The 24,658-nt window shown below is 41.4% G+C and overlaps 1 non-coding gene across 1 annotated transcript; it reads right to left on the bottom strand.

Moving 5' to 3' along the window:
* Positions 1–7,931: 7,931 nt before the first annotated feature.
* TRNAA-GGC (transfer RNA alanine (anticodon GGC)) lies at positions 7,932–8,003 on the bottom strand. Its single transcript has one exon. It is a non-coding gene; the product is annotated as a tRNA-Ala (tRNA).
* Between the last annotated feature and the right edge of the window lie 16,655 nt (positions 8,004–24,658).

Raw genomic sequence — 24,658 nt, 5'->3', positions numbered from 1 at the left:
GCCATTAGCAGCTTTGAACCTGTGGATTGCTTATGCTGTACCTGCGGCTCCTGAATAAACGTTTGCCTGCTTTAGACCTGCCTGTCTGAGCGAGTGACTTTTTGGGATTGCTGAGGTTGGCTGGAGAACCTCACAGTACCATTTCCCCACCCCATCTTCTCTCTTTGATCACAGCTATTTAAGGATCACCTAAAGGATGTTGCAATAAGGTTTGGGTCTGTAATATCATTGAGCCAATTCAGAGTAAGGGATCCTCCCACACTCTGAATGGGCAACTGCTTTTATCTCTGTTCTCAGCCTCAGAGGGTTATTTTTTCGCAGCTGAAAAATTTGCTTCCACACAAGTTTCCACGTTTCCCTTTAATTGCTTCTGTGAATACAAAGGCTTCTGCACAGGTGTGTTCCCCATTCTTTCCCCCACCCCAGTGGGCTTTTTGCCTTTTTTAAAAAAGTATCCCAGACTAGGTATATTGCTGTAGTGTTTGGATAGGGAGGACAGAGAAATCCACACCTTCTTGACCATACTCTCCCCCTCCCAAACTCACTTTTGGTACACTCCTTCAGGAAGGATCATACAAAAGTAGGCCTGGGGAAACCCACAACAGAGCCAAGGAATACTTGGAAGGTCAGCATGATACTGTTGTACAGAAGCCACAATATAGCCTGCTGAGTTCTTTTGGGGGGTGGGGTGGGGGGTGAGGGGGGTGAGAAGAAACCAAATGTTTCCATGAAAAGTGCCTCACCCTTTCTGTCAAACCCTGATATATAATGGGATGTATAGGTAATCTGGGCCACTGTATACTGTAGAATCATGGAAAGGGGCAGGGAGCACCTGAAGACTAGAGCTGCTATTATGACGCTGAATGTTTTTGAGCCAAAAGCGTCAAGTTATCAGCCTCTGCCTCCGACCTGTTGTGCATTTCTTTTTCTCTGCTTTGCATGAGGAGTGATGTCTGATAAGCTGGAACTGCCTGGCAGCTGCTATCTCAATCCACTCAAGACATTTTGGCTATTATTTTGGCCCTTAAGATCTCACTCATAAATGCCTTCCTTAGTCCCAGGGACTAGTGACTCAAAGAACAATGACCCAGTGTGGTGTAGTGGTGTCAGATAGGGTTCCTGACAACACTGGCTAAACAATATGATTCTTCCATGCACTCCCCGCCTCCCTCCTGTTTTGCACACGACCCACTAGCTCTGGTCAGAGATCTACAATTGTATGGAGACCCGCCCGTGTAAATCTTTCATCTGATACCGGGTCTCGCTCACAATGCCAGGAACTCCACCAGCCCCACCTCTGATTGCCCTTAAGTAACCGGTACTTGATCTACTGAAGTCGTTACCGGGAGAAAGAAATCGTATTGTTTCCTTTGTATTGCTGTAACTCAACCCCATCCATTGTATCCGTTCTATAAATGTAGTAATTCCCAATGATCTGCATTCTAACCTTCTTCGTCTTACTGAAACCACTGACTTCCAGAATAAATCTCTGAATCACTGCTCTGTCTGGGTTCAAGTTCTATTGCCTGCAATGCCGTGAGTTTGCTGAAACCTGACAAGTGGTTAGAGTGTCAGACTAGGATCTGAGAGACCCAGGGTTGAACCCCCATTCTGCCATGGAAGCTTGCTGGGTGACCTTTGGCCAGTCTTACGCTCTCAGCCTAACCTACCTTACAGGGTTGTTGTGAGAATAAAATGGAGGAAAGGATAATGATGTGATCTGCCTTGGTCCTCATTGGGGAGAAAGGCAGGGCATACATGAAGTAAGTAAGTAAATGAATAACGCAGCACTTCTGAGAACCCTGCCATAGGGAATACATGCAAACCTTATGAATTCTGCTTATCATCGCATAGCACTTTTTGTGTACAAAGCACTTTGCAGTCCTTTTCTTATTGAATTTGAACAGCCCAGTCAGCCATGTTTCTATCTGGAACTAGGGCCAAAGGTCTCCTGATCAGCCTTCTATTGCCCCTTATGCCAAGCCTTTGAAGGCTACCCAGAGAGGCAGAAGGAGAAGGCTGAAATCACTATGTTATCCTTCCCAGTTATGGCATCCATCCACCTGGCTTCATCTCCCCACTCTGTCTATTGGTTTCCCCTGGTCTGGCCTGCCCTGCTCATAAATACTTCCAGGACAGGTGTGTGTGTGCATTGGTAATATAGAAGAAGAAGTGTTGGGTTTTATATGCCAAGTTTATCTATCACTTTCCCCACAACAGACACCCTGTGAGGTAGGTGGGGCTGAGAGAGCTCTAAGCGAGCTGTGACTAGCCCAAGGTCACCCAGCTGGCTTCATGTGTAGGAGCGGGGGGAAACAACCTGGTTCACCAGATTAGCATCTGCAGCTCATGTGGAGGAGTGGGGGAATCAAACCCGGTTCTCTAGATTAGAGTCCACCGCTCTTAACCACTACACCACACTGGCTCTCTTTAGGTTCTTTAGATGCCTCCCTGAGGCTAACAAGTCAAAAAGCAATGGCACTTTTGGCAAGTATGGGTGGGGCCTACGTCTTTGCTCAGGTTTATTGCCCAGTTCCCAGCTTGTCTGCTTGCTGGTTTACCAAACTCTGCTTAGGCCTCTTTTTGGACCTGCCTGGCATCTCTATCCTTTCCTGCCTCATTAAGGTCTCACTTCCTCTCAGGCTTGTCTTTCCTGCCATCCTGCATCTCCAGCTGCCTACACCCAAGCCCCCATGTTATACTTATTCAGGGATGGGCATATCCCATGATGCCCTGCTCAGCACTGTGGACAGAATTCTGCATCCCGAGAAGTTCTACTTCCACAGCAGGATTCCAGCTCTGCAAAGCCAGATTTGAACTGATGTACTCATTACCCGGTGACATGTCAAAACTTGGCAGAAAGAATGGGGGAGATGGTAACAGGCAGATGGCATGGAAGGAGATGGAAAGATCTGCAGTAGTCAGGAGGTTGATGCTCAGTGCCCTTTATATCTCCCTGCACCTTCCTATGACTAGCAGAAACAGACTGAACAACACAAAATAAGCAATTCCATATGAATTGAGGGAGGGGCCCTAGGTCTGTGGTGGTGCTTATATTTTTTATGCAGGTTCAATCACTGCCAGGCATCTCCAGTTAAAGGACTTCAGGGTGCAGGTGTTGAGACAGACTTTTCTCTTCTGGAGGGCCAATCTACATGTTACATGGGATTGCCATGTCAGATATCAGCTGTGAGTTCCCTGCAGGCAGTGGCGGACTGGCTATTGTATCAGCTTGCCTGATGGCAAGTGGGCCCTGTGGGCCCCTGATGAAGTGGGCCCCCTTAAACAATTAGACAATATGTTAAAAATAAAAATTAATAAAAATTAAATGATAGCCTTATAGTTGTGGGTGGGCTCCCTTTGTCTCCTGGCAACCAATATTTTTAGACCCAGTCCGCCACTGCCTATAGGAACTCAGTTCTGAAGCACGAGAGTCCCTGATTTGGACTGAGGCTATAGAACAGAGGGAGAAGGGACTCCTGCCTTCCTCCCAAGCCATTTTCCCAACCCAAAATGGCATCAGAGGTACTATTTGGCCTGTTGGCTACACATGCCAACATGGGAAATGTTTCCCCTAGGGCTGGTTTGGGTCAGAAAAAACAGGAGTTGGTTTTTCATACCCTGCTTTTCTCTACCTTAAGAACTCTCAAAATGGCTTACAGTTGCCCCCCCCCCCCAGAACAGGCACCTTGTGAGGTAGGTGAGGCAGAGAATGTTCTGAGAAAACTGTGACTAGTCCAAGGTCACCCAGCAGGCTTCATATGGAGGAGAGGGGGATTGAACCTGGTTCTCCAGATTAGAGTCTGCCGCTCTTAACTACTATACCATGCTGGCTGTCAGCATGAGGGAAAGATAGCAGCCCCTTGCCCCATGATCCATGGTCCCAATGCAAATCAGGGCCCCACACATTTGAGAAGTCTATTCCCATGAGGGATTCATTACTGATCTCTGACTACATATCTAGGTGGCAGTTCCATGGCATATATAATGGCTGTGAGACTTTGGAGAGTCACTGACCTAGATGATTCTAAGACAGAAGGCCAATGGTCTTACTCAATTTACATATGTTCGCATGCTTAAATTTGCACATTTGCCCTGCTTTTCTTGACACACTGTTGTCTTGGCATTAAATATGAGATTTTTTCCCATCAATAGCACACAAAATTCTGCACATATTGCCTTTCCGCAGGTAAGAATATCAACTTGCTTGAGACCATTGAATATGGATTTGAATCTACATCTCCAAGGCCAAAGGACAACCATCTACTCACAGAACCCTACCTGTTTCTTAAATGTTTCTCATCAGGTTGTCCTGAGCACTATCAACACTTAGCTACTTTCCCCAGTAAATTTCTGCCCAACCCTTCCTTCTAAAGACTCCTCCATCAACACCCTTCATTCACTAAAGTGCTGACACAAAGTGTTTTTCATTATTTGTTTTCAGGAACAAAAGTGTAAACATTTCCCACAAGTGATGCACTTAATCAACCTCATTTGCCAAGGCCTATCATTGCCAGGCTGTTGCTTAGAGACTTGCATTGACAGAATCCCCTGGGATCTGGGTCCTGGCGAAGTCCAGGGGAAGCATTAAAAGACTGCCAAGTGGATGGGTGTGAGGCCCAAAGACCTCTCCTCCTCCTCCTCCTCCTCCTCCTCCTCCTCCTCCTCCTCTTCAGCAACGGCCTGACTACAATTCTCCTGTGCTTTTAGATCGCTTTCACTCTGCACATGACACAAAATGGAGATGTCAAGAGTGGCTCTGCAAGAAAGATGCAATCAGTGCCAGGGTACAAAGCACACTGTTGTCTTGGCATTAAATATGAGATATTTTTCAGTCAGTAGCACACAAAGTTCTGCACATATTGCCTTTCCACAGGTAAGAATATCAACTTGCAGGAGGCCATTGAATATGGATTTGAACCTGAATCTCCAAGGCCAACCTAATTCCAAACTCATCTATTGCAAAGCACCATTAGTTTTTCTAGGGCTTCCCTGGGGCCTGTTCATCCCAGAAGACCCAATTCTATTAAGGAGGAGCTTTGCTCAGTACTGGTAGAGTATTTGCTTGGCATGCAGACGGCCCCAGGTTCAATCCCCAGTAGGTGATGTTAAAGAGGCCCTGGAGAGATTCACTGCCAGTCTGAGTAGACAATACTGGCCTTGATGGACCAATGGCCTGACAGAATATAAGGCAGCTTCATGTATTCATGCACACAAGCATGAGTCACGTTTCTTCAGCCAGCTCTAAGATGGGGGGGGGGGGAGAGAGAAAGGTAAGGCATTCTCAGTAGTGCCCTCTAAACTTGTATGGATGAGGCTTACAAACAGAATTCTCTGATGCAAATGTCTACTTTATTTACACCCCACTTTTCTCCTCAATGGGGACTCAAAACAACTTACATAGTTCTCCTCTCCTTTATTTTATCCACACAAGAACCCTGTGAGGGTAGGTAGGCTGGCCCAAAGTCACCCAGCAAGTTTCCTCCAGGGTAGGGTTGCCAGCCCCCCAGCAGGGAAGGAAAAATCAGACACCTCTGTTCAATTATCAAAGGATGAGAAATTCAGTACAGGAATACAGCTGTAAATAATGCCAAATCTATTCTGGCTATATCTTTACAGTATGTGGTAATATGCCCACCAACAACATATATTACCAACAGGCATGTGTAATTTTTCTTATTTATAGAATATTCCAACAGGTAAGTTTACAAACAATTCCTCTATCAGGTAAGTATTGAAGCAAAGTTCACTTAAAAATGTCCTTTAAGGTGTACTTCTTTCTTTGCAGCAGCAGCAGAATATTGAAGGAGAAAACGATAGTTTCGGAGCACAAAGCCCAATTCTTCCTCAGTTCTTCCTATATAATACAATAAATAATTCTCTATCATAGTCTCAAGCTTCTTATCATCCATTCCATGTTAAGTAATAATTTACTACAATTAAAAGTCAATTAAATACATACAAAAATACTTCATATACTTACAAAAATATAAAGCCCCCCAGCAGGGGCAGGCAATTCCCTGCCCCCTCGCTCCCATTTCCCACTAGTGCTCAGAGTGGCAGCAAGAGAAAACATTTTTTAAAATGACCGTCAGGGTGATAGTGTTACATCACTTCCAGGGGAAACCCGGAAGTGACATCCATTCTCGCTAGGAATTGCTGGAGATTCTTTCCATAGAATCTCCAGAGATTCTTCGGCAGGTGTGAAATCCCTTCTGTGTTTTCCCCAGGTTGCCAACACCTGGAATCTGTGTAAATATAAGTTAGCCTGCTATATAGTTAGTTAGCAAATCCCAAAATAGCAGAAAAATAAAGCATTCAATGATATGCAATTGGATATCTTCAGTTAGACATATGTATTTTCCAATAATTCTATACTTATTGTTAGTACAAATATTCTCTAATTCTTGTATTCTCATATATGTTGTTGAATCACAAGCATATCAAAATTACAATCACAAAGTCTTTCGCGAGTATCTCGCCCAACTTGCGTCTAGGAGACGTGGAGACAGTCACAGTAGCAATAAATCTCTAGCAGTATAGATGATTATCTCTTCTTGTTACTGTTCTGTTGAATGTGTAGTCTCATAAGTGGCAATATCCAATAGTGTAGAAGTGGCAATATTCAATAGTGTAGTACAGGGTGCCGGATATTCCCTATTTCGACCACTAAGGGTCTTCATCAGCTGCCACTATTATCAAAAAATTATTATTATTATTACCGTATGCCATAACTGATACATCATGATACAGCTGTAAATCGACATCTCTATTCAGGTCTCTTAAAGTTCTATATTATATGCATTTTTTTAATTTCATTGTCATTGCTAGATGAAACAGGGTCTTATGCATTTTATCTCCTATAAAAATTAATTTTATACAAACAATTAATATATAGCAAAAATCAAGATTACTCACACTAGTAACCTTGATTTTTTGCTATATATTAATTGTTTGTATAAAATTAATTTTTAAAGGAGATAAAATGCATAAGACCCTGTTTCATCTAGCAATGACAATGAAATTAAAAAATGCATATAATATAGAACTTTAAGAGACCTGAGTAGAGATGTCGATTTACAGCTGTATCATGATGTATCAGTTATGGCATACGGTAATAATAATAATAATTTTTTGATAATAGTGGCAGCTGATGAAGACCCTTAGTGGTCGAAATAGGGAATACCCGGCACCCTGTACTACACTATTGGATATTGCCACTTCTACACTATTGGATATTGCCACTTATGAGACCACACATTCAACAGAACAGTAACAAGAAGAGATAATCATCTATACTGCTAGAGATTTATTGCTACTGTGACTGTCTCCACGTCTCCTAGACGCAAGTTGGGCAAGATACTCGCGAAAGACTTTGTGATTGTAATTTTGATATGCTTGTGATTCAACAACATATATGAGAATACAAGAATTAGAGAATATTTGTACTAACAATAAGTATAGAATTATTGGAAAATACATATGTCTAACTGAAGATATCCAATTGCGTATCATTGAATGCTTTATTTTTCTGCTATTTTGGGATTTGCTAACACCTGGAATCTGGCAAAGGGTAAGGACCATCCAGGGACAGAATAAGTAGGGTCAAGAGGTAGAGACTGTGCGCCCAGAGGTACAAAGGCCAAGAAAAAATGTTATGTTTATCTAAAGTACACACCTATTCCACGTACTTACAAGCCCTACCGAGCAATAACCAATATATCATAAAAGGCCAGCACAGCACAATCCCACTTCCTATTCTGCCACTAGCAAAAATTATGTAGTAAAAGAGCATGTACACCTGTAGCTGCCTTATACTGAATCACACCATTAGTCCGTCAACGTCAGTCTTGTCTACTCAGACCGACAGTGGGTTTCCAGGGTCTCAAGAAGAGGTCCTTCATATCACCTACTTGCCTGGACCCTTTAACTGGAGATGCCAGGGATTGAACCTGGGACCTTCTGCATGCCAAGCAGATGCTCTACCACTGAGCCACAACTCCTCCCTATGTAAGTTGAACAGGTGAGAGAACTGTAGTTCACCATTCACTCACATAGATAAAACAAACAAATATGTAGCATAGTATGAGGGAATTTAGCATTCAGAGTAACTTCAGGTTGAGAAATTCCTGGAGATTTGGTGGTAGATCCTGGGGAAGGCAGGAGTTGGAGAGGAGAGGGACCTCAGCAGGGTACAATAATATGGAGTCCACCCTCCAAAGCAGCCATTTTCTCCAGGGGAACTGGTCTCTGTGGTCTGGAGATCGATGGTAATTCTAGAAGAGCTCTTGGTCCCGCCTGTAGGTTGGCAACCCTGTTCTGGAGAACAATTAGTCAATTTTATAGATGGGAAATGCCAAAGCTGATAGACAACCGTTCAGCCTCCCCCCACCCCCTGGCAAGCTTTTCAAGCCCTGAGGGCACCTTTGGAATTCTGACACAGGGTGGTGAACACAGCCACAGAGTGGCTGTCATAGGAGCCGGACCCATCCACAAAAAGTAAGGGAGTGAGGTTATGCATAACTCTAATAGTCACCCTTTAACATTTCAGGCAGAAGCTCTGTTTAACAGGGTGCATTTTAAAATGAACATATCGTTAAATAATATTTTCTTGCATTCTGAGACCCTCCCTTGTGCGAGTTCATCTCCTGCTCTCTCAGCCATTGTGTTGTCCCCACTAATTCCTCTGGGGCCCCAGAAATAGGGGCCAGTAGAATGCCAGATGTGCACCTGTGTCTGGACATGCATACAGACAGCATTCCTTCAGTTAGACCATGAAGATCCTTGTATTGTGATGGCAGCGGCTGCTGAAGCAACTTTTAAAAAATCTGTACAGTAGGGTTGGCCAACCTCCAGGTACTATGCAAAAACAATCCACACAAGGCTCAGTTCTATACATATATTCAAAAGGAGATAGTCAATACAAAATGTGGTGCAAGCAATATCTATAGGTGAGCGACAGTCAAACAAGAGAACATTATACAAAAATATCAAAAGACAAGTCAAAGAACAACATATACAACAAATCTATGTCTAATGTTTCTCTTTGAGTCTTAAAGACTTTCCAGTATAATTTCAGTCTTTGTAAGAGCTGGTCCCGAAAGTAGAAAGAATTCCTACAGATTTTCCAAGAATCCAAGTGGCAAACTTCAACCACCAGACTACTATGTAGCATTAAGAAAACAACAAGGCTGAAGAAGCCATCATTGGGGAAAGCGTCTATTACCTGGAAGACGTTTCCATTCTACTATAAGTGCCAGCTTGGTCTCCGTTTGAAACACCTGCATAACATAGCCAGTGGATATAAAAGTCTGATTTCCCACTACTGCACAGCCAATTGCAACTCCAATAACCAATCAGAAGCGCTGCTAGGCAAAAACCTACTGGCCTCGGCTGCTTTCCAAAAACACTTGGCAGGTTTCAGGAAAGGTATTGTCAGGCAGGCACCATGGACCTATAGGAGCCTGACTGGAGACCACTGCTGTAGTTCAAAAGATAATCAATGGAGGCATAACCAAGAATTCAAAACTTACACAGGGTAGATCTTTCAAGAAAGTGAGCCATGCAGGCATTTCTTACGCCATCTTTCCCCCTCCCCATGGCCCTCTAATACTTGCTGTATTGGTTGCTTCTGATGGGCATCTGCTTATTCTGTAGCGGTTTAGCATTTGCTATTAATGGGAGGGCAGTAGGTTTTGTGGCAGGCAGGCAGATTGCCTGTACTGCTTGTCACCCACAAACCTGGAGCAACTATGTGCCCCCAAAACCCGATGTGAATCACTGTGTCAGCAACAGTACCATGACAGCCTGGACCTGGGGTTCACATTTGTGGCTGAGCTTGGTAGCCAAACCTTATTTGCTGTTAGTGGCTGGAAAGCCTAATCCCACTACAGTAGTACCTGTGACAACAAGATAATTCCTAGACTAATTCGACCTTATACTGACCATGTTAACGAAAGGAAAACAGTAATTTAAAGAATTACATTTACACTATTCAGTGCTGCCTACTTTCAACTTTTTGAACACATTAATTGATTTTATACTTCTAAGCTGTGATTAATTTTGTGACTTTCCGACCCTTTGTCCTTTCAATCTTCAATGTGTTTTTTTTTTTTTAGCAAATACATAATTTGGACCAAAAGGTCAAATGCCATACATGTATTATCTGGAGAAGAAAAATCCATTAAAATGTGAACAAAATAAGACAAATCCATAACTTCTTTACATCTGGGATTTTGCTCATATCGCATGTGCTGTTTAGTATTTGAACATGTTATAAACATTATGTATTTGTCATTAAAATGGTCAGTACAATGCTTAATTTAAATTCCTGCCCCAAATAATTTATTACAGAAGTGACAAAACACCACTTCCTGTTTTGGAAAAGCTTTTTAGTAGAAATCAGCAGGAAACCTGATTTCAGGTTTGTTTGTTTTTAAAGAACTACTCTCTATTCTTACCTCATGTGCCAGCACAAAAATGATACTGTGTCCTCCTTTTGCTTGGAGATGTCTGGAAGGAACGAGAAGCAGAAAAGGCAGCCAAAGGACAGCTGTAGTGTTTAGAGATGCTGCTGTTGAGGCACCAAAAAGCCTGGGCTGAAGATGAAAGTAAAAATTAGCTGCAAGCCTAGAATGGCTTAAATCTTGTGCTGTGAAGGGCAGCACAACTTTTTCCTTTGTTTCAAAGGATACTAAGCTCCTCTCCTGTTCCCTCCATTAAATAAATAAAACCCCTCATCTTGCAACCAGCCAGAAGGGGAGAAAACCATCATGCCTCTGGAAAACTGGCCATTTGGCGGCCATACTTCTGGGGGTGGGGGAGAGAAAGATGGCATACAAATGTTGGAGTCAATAAACCTATTTCACAGTCTGGAAGCAATAATAACCAAAGGCATGAAAATGGGCAAAGGCCAGCAGATGAAGGGGACAAAATGGAGGAACTGTTATGAGGACTACACTTGATACCAATCAGTCAATAAACCTTTAATGGCTACACTTGATACATGAACTTACATAGCTGAACTTTCAAATAGCTGGGTAGGCAGGCCAGTTGCCCACTTCAAGCAGCGATTCTCCAGCTATTAGACCCTCCCATCCACTGGTGACTCTGGGGTTGGCCAGAGAACAATGGGGGGTGGAAATGAATTGCACTGCATGTCGATATCACATCCAGGTAAAAACCTGGACGTGATGACAGGGCATCAGCTGACTCTATGGAAACTCTACAGTAATACCACAGAGTTTGTAGAGTGTTGTCTGATGTCACATCCTGGTTTTCACCCGGATGTGACATTGACACATAGGGTTGCCAACCTCCAGGATATCTTTGGCTATTACAAGAGATCGATTCACCTGGAAAAAATGGCCACTTTGGAAGGTGGTTTCTATGGCATCATGCACCACTGAGGTCCCTCCCTTCCCCAAATCCTGCCCTTCTCAGGATCCACCCCCAAAATCTCCAGGTATTTCCCAACCCAGAGCTGGACACCCTATTGGCTAGTAGGAGCCATAGGGTGCTCCAAGGGCATCTAGTTGCTTTTGGGTAACTAATGCAGCTTCCTAGCCTAGCACTGTCTCTATATGGATGTGCCTCATACTGACTTTGTATGCAAATGAACATTGTATTACAATGTTACCCCTTACAGACAGCCTCCATTTGAGATGGGGGGATTAGCTTTGTAGAGACTATGCTTAGCAAGAGGGAGGGATACGGAATCTTTTCTCATTTTATGGGGATGAGCACACCAGCAGAATAACCCTTAATCGAGGAAACGTTTTATAATTTTAAGGGATTTTATTGAAAAATAAATTTAAACACACATATAACCACAGAATCACATACCTGAAACACACAAGGAGCCTAAGAAATAAAAAGAGAGGAGGGGGTGGACACAAGAATATGAGAGCGATGAGGATATTTACCAGTCAGAAGAATGCAACGTCTAAATGATAGCTGCGCTGATAGCATTTCTCCAAAGGAAAGGGCCTTACAGATGTAAGAGGGTGCAGTGTTTGGATGTGAGAAAAACACAAACACACTTGAATGGCGAAGGGGCCAATACTTATACCAAGAACTGAGTCCTGGGGCTGTATTCTAACTGGCAACACTATGGGTTTTGCCAGGGACAAGAGGTTTAATTACTCCTTGAGTAGTTGAGATATTAAAGTATGAAAGAACATGAGGTAATGGCAGCAGAGATTAATACTTTAGTTTGCCTGATTAAATACTGGCAATGGCTGTAGTACAGAATTTTAGATACGTGAAGATGTTTGGAATATTTTCCCAGGAAAGGAGGAGTAGACAGGAGATGCCTTGATTTAACCTACTCTGCAAGTTAGATGGAGCCGGAGGGTGCATGTAGATATGCTAAAAGCCTGGTCAGAGTTCTATGAATGGACTCTGATTGCTGATGAGATTAAGGTGTTGTGATTTCAGTCCCAGAGGTCTGCTTGGAGCGCTTCATTAAGGATGTGAGGGAGGCTTATTTACTCCCTATTGTTCCAGCTTTCCCATCTCAAGGTCAGAGGAATGCAAAACAACCCATCTCTGTCTTACAGTATTCAAAGCTTTACACAGGTCACCAAGATGGCTTCCAGAGCCCTGGAAACTTCAGTTCACCTTGGCAGAGCAGTGTCCTGCTATTCCCTGTTAGCTTTGGTCCCATATGCCCCATGACATGCCAGGTTACTGGGACAGATAGGGGGCAACATCTGTACTGGTCTAGTTTATATGTTCTAGGAAGTGAGAAGGACATATCACTGATGAACTGGGTCTCTTAGATAGAACAGCTCATTTCTTTAAAAAAAAAAAAATTTGTGTTAATTTTTATAACACAAAACAAAACAATACAATAAAAATAACAAAATACAAAAATTACAAAAGGGTATCTTTATATACTAATTATTACTTTCATGTTTACCAAACCATTAAATCCAAAAAAGATACCCCTTCACCCTCCACCCACCCAAAAAAGTGACCCATCACCCGACTTCCGAAGAAGCGTCTAAACAGTTTTTAAAGCTTATCAACAATATAATGTAAATTTATTAAAACTAATTTCTATAACTCGCTAATTAATATTGTAAAGTCCATTTTTGCCATTTTATCCCAATATGAGGCGGCCTTAAACCATGTTTTTTAAAAAATTCTTCCATATTGTTTCCATGTAGGAATTCCGTTAATTTGGCCATCCTCATATACATCCACAATTTCTCTCTCCAGTCAACAATTGAAGGTCTATGCATTTGCTTCCAAACCTTAGCTATTACAATTCTTGCAGCAGCAAAATTATATTGGCAAACAACCCTATCACTATTAGTCATATTTTTTTGTGGAATTCCCAATAAACAAAATACCGGCTTCCTCTTAACTCTACCATTAATCAAATTATTAGTTTCCCTAAGTACTTTTTTCCAAAAGTTTTTAATTTTTTTGCATGACCACCATACATGCATATATGTACCTCTTTCCTTTCCACATTTCCGACATAAATCTGTACCTCCTCTATCCATTTTTGATATTATCACAGGCGTCTATAAAACATTTTGTATAGGTTTTCTCCAATTTCATTGGTTATTGTAAATTTAAATTCTCTCTTCCATAGGTTTTCCCATATGTCCAGTTCAATATTAAACTTTAAATCCTTCATCCATTTTATCATAACTGGTTTAATTCTTTCTTGTTCTAAATTAGTTTCAATTAATAATGTATACATTCTTCCTATCAGTCCCTTATTTCCTTTTATAAATATTTTTTCTAATTCAGATTTATTTTGATTAAATCCAAGCTGGTTATCTTTATTAAATATATCTTTTAATCTATAATACAGAAACCAATCCTTTATATTAAGTTCTTCTCTGCTTCTTAAAACCCACTTTCCCTCTTTCCATTCAATAAATTTTCTATACATGTCCATATCTAGATTCAAATGTATCCCACTTCTCATATGAGCTTCTACTGGGTTAACCCATCCCGGGGTCTTATTTTCCAAAATCCTTCTGTATTTTTTCCAAATTTGAAACAATCCAACTCTAACAATATGAATTTCCTTATCATACCATAAGTATGCATGCCATCCAAAACGTAAATTATATCCCTCTAATTCTAATATTTTGGCATTTTCTAACATAATCCAAGTCTTTTGCCAAACAAAACAGGGTGCCTCATAATACATTTTTAAATCTGGTAACCCTAGACCTCCTGTTTCTCTGAGTTGAATCAAATTATTATATGCTATTCTATGTTTCTCTTTACCCCATAAAAAGTTTAAAATATCTTTTTTCCAAATTTTAAATATTTTAGTTCCTTTTATAATTGGTAAGTTTTGAAATAAAAAAAGCATCTTGGGTAAAACCATCATTTTAATTACCGAGATTCTACCCCACAATGATAAAGGAATTTTTTTCCAATTTTTAAAATTTACGGTAATTTGCTGCCATATCTTATTATAATTATTTTTGAACAGATTAAAATTATTTGAGGTTAACCAGATACCTAAATATTTTATTTTGTGTTCAGTAGAGAGACCTATACATTTTGATAGCTCTTGCTGCTGCAAAATTGTCATATTTTTAACCAATATTTTTGTTTTATTTTTGTTTATTTTAAAACCTGCAAGCTTTCCATAGACCTCAACAGTTTTGTTCCATTCTCCAATTTGACTAATAGGGTTAGTTAAAAAACAAACTAAATCATCCGCATACGCTTTAACTTTAAAATGATTTCTCCCAATCTTACAACCTATAATATCAATATTATTTCTAATCTTTCTCAATAAAACTTCTAATGTTATAATGAACAATAAAGGTGACAGAGGACAGCCTTGTCTGGTCCCCTTTTGAATTTCAAATTGTGATGTTAAATTCCCATTAATCAACAACCTAGCAGTTTGATAAGTATAAATATTTCTAATAGCTAGTTGAATTTATTTCCTAAAATCCATATATTCTAACATTTTTTTCATAAATTTCCAATTTACTTTATCAAACGGTTTTTCTGCATCCAAAAATATCATTGCAAAAGGTGTAGTACTAAATTCTGCATATTCTATAATATCCAGTACTACTCTAACATTTTGACTTATCAATCTTCCTGGAAGGAAACCTGCCTGGTCTTCATGTATAACCTGATTTAATACAACTTTCAATCTGTTTGCTAAAATAGCTACAAAGAGTTTATAATCATTATTCAGTAATGAAATTGGCCTATAATTTTTAACATCCAATAAATCTGAATTTGGTTTGGGAATTAATACTATATTTGCTTTTTTTCCAGGTGTTTGGGATGGATCCATTCTGTAAACAACAATTCATTACTTTTAATAAATATGGTGATAGTTGTTCTATAAAAATTTCATAATAAAATGCTGTAAATCCATCTTCGCCTGGTGATTTATTTAGTTTACTTTTACCTATAGTTGCTTTTAATTCCTCCATAGTTATGTTAGAATCTAATAAATCCTTATGTTCTTGTGAAATTCCTTCCCATTCAAATTGATTTAAATACACCTCTATTTTCTCTCCGAAACAACTCTTTGTCTATAAAGATTTGAAGAAAAGAAACACACAGAAAAGCAACCTAAAATACTTATTAAGGAGCCCAAACATCTTCAGATTCAGCAACCTTTACCGCCCCATAGAAGAGCTTCTGTTACTAGCCCAGCTGTTTCTCCAGCCACCTCTCCAGTAACAGGGACAACTGTTGCTACCAAAATGGCTAAAAAAACTGATGCTACCCTGAATTCCATACAAGAACTCTTGACTAAAACACAACAGGAGGTGACATCAGTCAAACAAGAGGTGGCATCAGTTAAGCAAGAGATGGAATCTGTCAAACAAGGTTTGAATCAAAATACAGCTGCCATTTCTGCACTACAAGATTCTACTTCATCTTTGACAGTAAGACAAGAAAAGTTAGAGGCAAAATTTCAGAAACATTCAAAGGATAACAAAGAAACCAGAAAATGGGTTGATGTCCTAGAACTGTCAATGGAAGCAAGCCAAGAGAGAGAAGAAAGACGTGATGACCATACAACTATGCTGGAGCTAAAAATAAAAGAAAGCTGGATTCGTATACGTGGTCTCAAAGAAAAACTTGAAGGTACAGATTAAAAAAATTATCTGAAAATGCTGTTGGCTGATTTTCTCCGGGAAGAGGAAACGATTATGGAAGGTATGATTGTAACAGCTTACAGAGTTAACTCTGCCTACGCAACAAAAAATAAAGTTCCAAGGGATTGCCTGGTTCAGCTTTTTTCCAGAAGTCATCGGGACCTAATTCTGAACAAGCATTATACTAATCCACTTACAATAGAAGGTACTCCGGTGAGGTTAATGAAGGAGATCCTGGGAAGACTATTGAGGAAAAGAGAAGAGTTTGCAGAGATTGTCGAAAGGCTGAGATACAATGGAATACAACACAGATGGGAATATCCTCAAGGAATTTCTTTTCTCTTCAAAGCAAAAAGGTTTAAGATTACAGACATTGTCAAAGCTGAACAGTTCCTGAGAAGATATGACGGAGATCTACGTAAACCACCACATCAACCATCTAAGGAATTAGCAGGAAAGGATCTCACAGAAGAAGAAAGGGCAGCAGAAGCAAGGGGGGGGCAAAATTATCATCGCCGGATGAGGAAGAAGATGGCTGAACTATATATAAGGGAAATGACAAGGGATGGGGGTGAGGGGGGAGATTAAACTGGATTTGGAAAAAAACTAATCAAATATGGTTTTTTAGTAAATATTAAAATGCTACAAATTTTTGTCATGGAATGTTAATGGTTTGAATTCTCCCAATAAGAGGAAGAAAATATTCTATCATTTACAAAAATCTAAAGCTAACATTTTTTTTGTTTACAGGAGATGCGTATGTTAACAAGGGATGTTACACGGTTGGAGCAAACAAGATTGGGTGAATTATTTACATCTTGCAATGAAAAGAAAAAAATTAACGGAATAGCTATGTATATCCCTTCAATATTAGAACCCAAGATTTTATATAAAGATAAAGATGGGAGGATCTTGATGGTAGAAATCTTAAGTGGTTTTCAAAAAATAATTTTAGTTGGTATCTATGCACCTAATACTAATCAGAAACTGTTTTATACTAATTTAGCATCAATATTAGCTGAATATGCTAAAGAAAGACTTCAATGGTGTAATGGAACCAAGGTTGGATAGATCAGCAAAGAAGAAAAAGGGTAAATGTGAGGGTAAATTACCAGGGATTTTTAATCATATTATAGAACAGTGGGAAATGTATGATATATGGAGACTGGTAAATGGTAACAAAAAGGGATATACTTTTTATTCGAGACATTGTTCTCACTCAAGAATTGATATGTTTTGGTTGTCCAAAGATATTACAGGTTGATCGGATGGTCCTGAAATTTTACCTAAGGTACTATCTGATCATAATGCGATTTTGATTAAGATTACTATGGGGAATAAGAGAAATAAACTGTGGTTTATAAATGAATACCTATTGAAAAATAAAAAGATAGTAGATCGGTTAAAAATAGATATACAAAATTACTTTCTGGAAAATGCTGATAAAGGGACCCCGGATGAAACAGTATGGGATGCAGGTAAAGCAGTAATAAGAGGTTTATTGATACAACAAAACTAAAGATTAGGGAGCGGAAAAAGAAGAAAATTTTAGAAGAAATTAAACAAGGAGAGAGACAATTAAGAAAAGCACAAAGTAAATTACTTAAACAAGAACAGATAGATAGGATAAAAAATTTACAATCTCAATATGAATTTTTAATAACTTCAGAATTAGAAAAAAATGTTTAACAGGCAAAAAAAATTTGAGCATGCAAATAAACTGGGTAAATTATTAGCTTGGCAACTTAAAGAGAAGTAATTACCTATATTAAAAATAAAGAGGGATGGTAAAGTAACAACAGATAAGCAAAAAATTATGGAAACTTTTATAGATTAGAACAGCTCATTTCTGTGGAATCCTACCATTACCCTTTCATTCAATGGATGTTTGCGCCCTAGAACAGAAGCACCATTAGTTGGGTGGAACACTCTCCCTTCTAGATACTGAGTTTCACATTTCCACTGTCATCTTCAAAATACTCCTGTCAAAAGAAGTTGTTTTCTCCAAGTTTTTCTAGGTATCCACTGCCAGTTGTTCCCCCATTCCCTCTTTTAAAATAACACTTTTTTGCAGATTTACTGCAACCTTAGTGCAATGTGCATTGTCAAATGATAAGGGGAAGAGTGATTTATTATTATAGGGCTGCATCTAGCAAAGGTACCGATGGCCACAGAACATTCGCCACCTATCCGTCCCTTCCAACCCCAGAAAACCTGTTCCTAGGATCATATCAATTTTTTGGGGGGGAGGGATCAGTCAGTAGGTTGCAGTGCAGAGGGGGAAGGAGGCAACATCGCCTTTCCTGCCTCTTGCATCTGTGGAACTGAACTGATGGAAGAGGTGAAAGGGAATGATTACCTGAAAACATATTTCCCAGGCTCAGAAAGGTCTGCTGGTGTGTGTATGGGGGTGGGGGGATTGGGGAAGATCTGCCCTCCTTGCATGAGCAGATTTCTGGATCCATCCCATTAATAACAATAGTGGTAATAGCAGTAGTAGTATAATTACAGGATTGTTCCTTAAAATGCAAGGGCATTTAAAGCCATTTCTGTCTCCAGATGCCCAGCACTAGCACTAGCCCATGGGGAACCCTCCTGAATTTGCTTTCTGAAGAGACTGCTTCACGTTTGCTTCATGGTAAGACCCACTCTGAGACTGTGTGATAGAGACAGAGAGACGGAGAAAGAAACAGACAGAGAGCCTCAGAACTAAACCAGAAGGATGCTGACAGGGAGTGTTAGAGACACACAGAGAGAAATACAGAGGGAGAAGAGCTTTCGGGCCCAAATGAACTGACATCCTGTCATGGCAATCAGAATCGTTCGCACATGTGAAAATTATCTGGGCATCCACAGGCAACTTGGAGTCTATAGAGCCATCACCACTATTAATGGACATTTGGACTTGGCACTGGGTTGCCCAAGCTTAGGGCAAGGGAGGTTGCAAGAGAGCCAGCATGGCGTAGTGGTTAAGAGCGGCGGTTTCCCCACTTCTACACATGAAGTGTAATGCCCAGATATAAGGGCTGGTATAGAACACTATGTATTCATACGCACACACATGGAAGCTTTGGGAACGTTGGCATCCACAACTATAAGAGGCCAACAGGTTACATTGCTTGCCTGGTATGGCCTTTCACCAGTAGAGAGCTTTGAATTACCTCAAACCTCAGGAATGTGTTTTCTACTTCCTAGATCACAAGACCTAGCACTTGCTTAGAGACTCCTTCGGGCAATATCTATAGGCTATGCTAATTAATGTGAAGGAGACACCTAATGTGTATTGGTGCTTTTGTGTATCAATCTGCTTGTCAGCAGATTGGGCCTGCCCCATCCGAATGCATAAATGGTACTGAGCTTCTTTTGTTCTCTGGTGAATAACCTTATCTGTGGTTATTTCACCCCAGGTCTGTGTTTAGCTAAATAAAGAACTGTTGCTTTTAACCTCCTCCTTGTTGTCTATCATTGGACTATATAAGACAACCAGGCACTTCAGAAGCCAGCTGGGTGACCTTGGGCTAGTCACAGTTCTCTTAGAGCTCTCTCAGCCCCACCTACCTCACAAGGTATCTGTAGTGGGGAGAGGAAGGGAAGGAGATTGTAAACTGGTTTGATTCTCCTTAGAAGATAGAGAAAATTGGCATATAAAAACCCAACTTTTCTTCTTTATGTCCTGTATCAGCCTTTTGATACCATCTGTAACTTGGCTATGGTGAAGGGGGCCTTTAAGAGGGATATACACAGCACTGGCTCCGGAGGGAGCTTCTTTTGTGTCTGCTACTGAGGAAAGTTCAGAAGAAGGTCTGGGATGCCTCCCAGGTCTTTTATGCATGGGATTTTAACTTTGGGCTTGGTGCTCTCCTGACCCACACTTTTCTGATCCAAATTCTCAAAATCCTATGCGTGGTGGTTGTTTGCCCCTAAGAAATTCCTGGAGTATCAGGAGTACTGCAGAATCACCAGCAGAAATCCAAAAGCGTCTGAATACCTGCCCCTTGAAAACACTGCTTTGTAATTGGTTGTAGTGCTTACTCTTAGAAAAACATCATCACCACCACCACCCTGCCAGCTCCCCTCTGCGGGTGGCCATTTTACAACCCAAGTGCCACCAGAAAAAAAAAGCCAGCGCTGCAGCCCAAGGCTCAGCTGCCCATCTCCTGTGATCATGGAGCACACAGGGGAGAAAAAGCTAAGCTAAGCCCTGGACGGTAGCTTAGCACTTGGCTTCCCCTCTCCCGTGATCAGAGGTTGTGAGGAAGTGCTGGGCTCAGCTACCTGTCCCCTGTGATCTACAGGGACTGGAGAGGTAAGCAGCCATGTGGCTGCCTACCTCTCTGGGCTACCTCCACTGTTTTTTCCCCCCTTTTAATATGATGATTTGGGGTTAACTCAATTAAATATAATTAAAAATGAAAAGAGAGGCAACTGAGACTAAGATCCGATGCTCTCCCCCCTCCCCGCATTTGGGTGATGGGTTACCCATGGGGGGCAATTTTATATTTTAATTGAATTAATGATAAATCATCATATCAAAAGGGAAAAAACAGCAGAGGGCACCTGTAGAAGTAAGCAGCCACATGGCTGCTTACTTCTCCGGTATCAGTGGCTTCCCAGGGCTTTGTGGAGGGGATGGCTGAAGGCTGGCTAGAGGAGGAGTGGGAGGAGGAAACATGAGAACGTGGGCATGTGGGGGCATGGGTAGAGAGACCAGTGCTTTGGCTTATGCACAGTAATGGTGACAATTTGACCTGGCTTGATCTTGGAGAAGAACTAAGAATCATGTTAAAAGAACATTGGGAAGGCCAGGAGAGAGTGAGGGGTGGGCGTAAGGTCAACTCTGAGGGATGGAAAACTCATGCAAAACTCCAAGAAACAACTGAGTCAATCCAAGGGTGAACGTGAATCAAAGTACCCATGCATAAAAGACCCCAGTCAATCTTTGGAGTGTGTCCTTCAAGGGGCATCAAGGGGCATTAATTCAAGGTGGGTTTTTTTTTTTTTGCCTTCTACATGGGGTTTCTATACATGCTCATTAATTACTCTCTTTGTCTAACCCCTTTCTGTGTCTCTTCCTGCCATAAATGAGAGAAAGCCTCTTACTAGCAGAAAGCCAAGGCTGGCATGAAGAGCATTAGTGGACTGGTTACTTTGCCGAGTATCCAAGAAGACCCCAGACCTTAGGTGTATACTCCATATTTGCCTATGGAAAGTTCACAGTGGGTTTCTCAGAGCTCTCAGTGGTATTCTATCCAGGCACTATTGATCAGGAACATGCTTCTGAAGTTTTATGTTTGCTGTAAAATAAGTTGAAGCCAGATGATCTCACTGGATGAAATCTCTTAGGAGGTGTTTCTCACATTTTTGAGCATCTCTTCTAAACCAATTCTACTTTATTTTCTCCAGACCTTTCCACACCAGACTACACAGAGCTGTGCATGTATTTGTGCACATGTGCCCTCCTGTTATGTGCCAAAACCTGTGGATGGGTCCTAAGGCAACACTGGTTTTAGAAAGGGACCAAAGATCTTTCATCCTTCCTAAAACCACAATTTGGGGAGATATAATTAAAATGAATGATATTGGTATGATGGGGCAAGGAAGGGTACAGTCACCTGCACAAATCCAATGTGAATCAGTGAGGACCCTCTGCTGTAGGGCATTGTTAGCCCTTCATTATATTTTAGATGGCAAGGAGAGAAATATCCTCCTTGCCTTCGGATCCTGCCCCTCCTTGGAACTCTGTGCCCCCTTTGCAGGTGTTGGGGGGAATGCTCCACTACTTCAGAACTACACAAACTAGGATCCTATTATGGAATCTTGCATCATTTACCCATGTGTCATGTTAATACTTATGCTTTGCTTCATCTCTGTTTTTAGACTTCTGGTTGGTTCTACAACTCTAATCCAATTGCACTGTGTATTAAATGTCCCATCCATCGATTGTATTGACTCACTCTGCATAATCTGTCTTGAGTCCAAATAAGAAAGACAGACTATGAATAATATAAATACAGACATGTATACATAATTTTCGCCCCAATGTGCTTTTAGCCCTGTTTTTTCACTCTTCCTCTCTCCCAAGAGCCCCATTTTACCAAGGCTTATTTGGTCTTCCATTCTGACCTACAAGTAGGCCTGTCGATTCGGTTGATCCTGAACTAGAAATCAGCAGAATCCAGTTTGATTCGTGTCTTCCAAGTTCGGGATGAACCGAAGGCAAAAACCGCTGGAGATTCCCGAAGCCGAACTAAGCAGCTTCGGGGAAACGCTGATTAAATTCTGCGAGTTCAGGGGAATCCCCCATGCCTTCCTGCTTTCTTTGACACCAGGGCGTTACGTTCTTTCTGCTTGCCAGGTCAGAAGTTCAAATTGTAAATTGCCCTGGAGGGGAGCTTTCTTTGTTTCAATTTGGAGTGAATTATCTGAGCACCACCTCAGGGTTTTTTTTTTATATATATATATAACATTTTATTAAATTTTAAGATAACATAACACAACATACATTCCCATTCATATACAGATATGGCATCTTCCAGGGTTGATATTTAACAGTTCTTAAAGTCACAATAATTTCAACGTCATTTTAATAATTATGCTCTAATTAAACCGTATTATTATTTGCTATTTCTAAATTTTGCATTTAAACTTATAATATCTGTCTGTCCTTTCTGCTATAGGCTATGATTTCTTCAGTATGATTTAATTTCTTAACACGATTTCAGATTTTACTATCATTCTTTCCAGGATAACTGCATCTACTCTCTAAACTAATTCACACTAGTAGCTTATTTTATATCTTCAGCTTTGCATATTCAAAATAACACATCCAGTTCTTTTGGAATTCATTCAGCACCACCTCAGTTTTGTGCGATGTTTTGTGTGATGTTCCATAGCTCATTAGGAAGGTGACAGAGCTAAGTGGAAGAGCATGTCTTTTGCATATAGAAGGTCTCAGGTTCATTCACTGGCTGAGCTGGAAAAGGATTCCATCTAAGGCGTTGGAAGGCTGCCAGTACTGGCTCCAGATGGACGTTGGGCTTAAGTGTGATAGCTCCTTCCATCTCACACGGCCATGCCGTAAAGCAAGCAAATTATTGTTTCATGCTTTCCACTTCCCAGAATAGTAGGACTTTTCAGATTCTTTTGAAGGAAAGGCATGACTGGAGACAAATGATATTTTGTAATATTTATTTATTTACCAGTAGACAGGTTGAGCAGGTATCATGCAAGCATGCACACTGGCAGCACTAGTCCCCAAGGAGAATAAGATAATCACAGCAAGATTTCTAAAAAGTTGTTTTGGCCATATGAAAATGAACTCTCTTAGAGCCCAACAGCATGTGATACCGGAGTCCTGGGACTGGAGTCCTTAAGTGACATTAATGTCTGCCAATATGTTTGACTCAGCAGCGTTTTCATGTATGCCGAGTTTTGGAAAACGCCAATGCAAACCTGTTCAGCAGGTGCATGAGTTTGGTGCTGAACCAAACAGACCCAGAGATCAGCTCACATTTGATTGTCACAGTTGAACAGTAAGTTTAACTATCAAACATATTTGACACAAAATTCACAACATCTCTAGCCATGACTCCTTGCTCCCCCCCACATGCACATGGGTGAGTGACACATTCACAAAGCATAGCATCGCTGAATACTGGAAGGATTTGCTAAGTATCCCAAGCTATTTGCAGCATGCCCCATATGTCCCCCAAGCTGGCCTGCACCACTGCACTGCCATTAGGGGTCATGGGTGCCACAAAGGCATTGCATCATCTGTCACCCCCCTTTCTATCACATCTATTGTCCTCTGCCTGGTGCCAGGACATATTAAAAATGAGAGTGGAAGGGAGGAACGGAGAGAATAAATGGAAATTTATTTGTTTTCATATTTCTGTAGGAGCTGTATGCAGGGATCTTTTGGGGGTTCTGGCGGGGGCACTTGCACAAGGCGCAAGGAGAAGGGGCACCAGCGTGGGCATGGGGAGCGCGGGCATGGGGAGGAGCATCACTGTGCCGCAGCATGGGCGCTGTTGCCTGCCCACGGCTTGGTTGCTGCGCGCACCGCCCACCCTCAGTTCCTACTGGTCCCAGGTGTAGGGGAGAGGAGGGGGCACTGGCGTGTGTCTCTGCAAAAGAGGAGTGCCGGCGCCGCCACAGCCCAGCTGGTGTGCACGCTGCCCACCCTCAGCTCAGGTGTCTGGGCTGGCCAGCTGGGCCCGGCCGCTGCTCTTCCTCTCTTTGTCTGCGGGGGCAGCAGCCACACGCCCTCCCCTGCACATTTGTCTCCACCCCTGGGGCCACCAGCGCCTGGCTCCAGTGTGCACGGCACACCCCATCCCTCCCCCCTGCCCCGGGTACTTCTCCCCCGAGCTCCATGCCTGGTTGTTCAGCTCTCTTCATACTGGATCTTTTCTAATATGTCCAGGAAAATGTCCCTCTTAATAGTTTCTTGCCTTAAAGAACTGGTATTTGAATACCTGGCCCCCTTAGCCTCCTTGGCAGTGTTCTCCTTGTTTCCCATCCTTCCCATTAGAGTCAGCTCTATT

This window comes from Euleptes europaea, chromosome 1, assembly GCF_029931775.1.
Source record: "Euleptes europaea isolate rEulEur1 chromosome 1, rEulEur1.hap1, whole genome shotgun sequence".
Taxonomy (NCBI): Eukaryota; Metazoa; Chordata; class Lepidosauria; order Squamata; family Sphaerodactylidae; genus Euleptes; species Euleptes europaea.
The sequence above is the reverse complement of the archived record's forward strand: the minus strand, read 5'-3'. Positions and strand labels throughout refer to the sequence as shown.